General features: G+C 43.0%; 1 non-coding gene across 1 annotated transcript; it reads left to right on the plus strand.

Annotated features, from left to right (window-relative positions):
- The first annotated feature begins 215 nt into the window (after positions 1-215).
- Positions 216-322, plus strand: LOC141688576 (small nucleolar RNA R71). Its single transcript, XR_012562010.1, has one exon. It is a non-coding gene; the product is annotated as a small nucleolar RNA R71 (small nucleolar RNA).
- Positions 323-866: the final 544 nt, after the last annotated feature.

Genomic DNA, 866 nt, shown 5'->3' on the forward strand with positions numbered 1-866 from the left:
CAATAGTTGTATTCACTTCCAAAATTCCTGCTACCTTGCCTTGTAACATTCTTTGCGTAGGATTCTGGTATTTATTAGCTGCCTTTAGCTCAATCAACTCATAAGTTTCATTATAGCTTTTGGCCCATAAGGCTCCATCAGACGCTGCATCGAGCATAGATCTAGACTGTGTGCCTAAACCATTGTAAAAATAGTTTATAATCATCCAATCAGGCATGCCAAGATGTGGGAACTTCCTTAGCATCTCCTTATATCGATCCCAAGCCTCACACGGACATTCTCCAGTTTGTTGTGCAAACTGAGTAAGAGCATTCTTGATTGCAGTAGTCTTCGTCATGGGAAAGAATTTAGTGAGAAACTTTTGAGCAAGATCCTCCCATTTGGTGATAGACCTTGGTGGTAGAGAATGTAACCAGCACTTCACTTTATCCCTCAGAGAGAATGCAAAGAGTCGCAGCTTGATAGCATCTTCAGTCACCCCATTAAACTTGAAAGTGTCACAGATCTCGATGAAATCCCCGATGTGCATGTTGGGTTCTTCGGTAGGAGAACCCCAAAACTGAACTGAGTTATGTATCATCTGAATCGTGCTCGACTTGATCTCAAAAGTGTTAGCCGAGATGGCTAGTCTGATGATGCTTGTCTGAATATCATTGATCTTAGGCTGAGAATAGTCCATCAAAGCCTTAGGAATTTCTGCTTGATCTCCCATCACTACTAAAGCTGGTTCCTTGACTTCCTCTTCTTCTTCTACTTTCTCTTCGTCCTCAAAAACTTCCCTTTGAACCACTACAGCTTCCTCCTCGGCTTGATCCAGGGTTCTCTTACGAGCCCGTGAACGCGTATGCATACACGCTCTCTAGAGT

Source organism: Apium graveolens, chromosome 9 (assembly GCF_009905375.1).
Source record: "Apium graveolens cultivar Ventura chromosome 9, ASM990537v1, whole genome shotgun sequence".
Lineage (NCBI taxonomy): Eukaryota > Viridiplantae > Streptophyta > Magnoliopsida > Apiales > Apiaceae > Apium > Apium graveolens.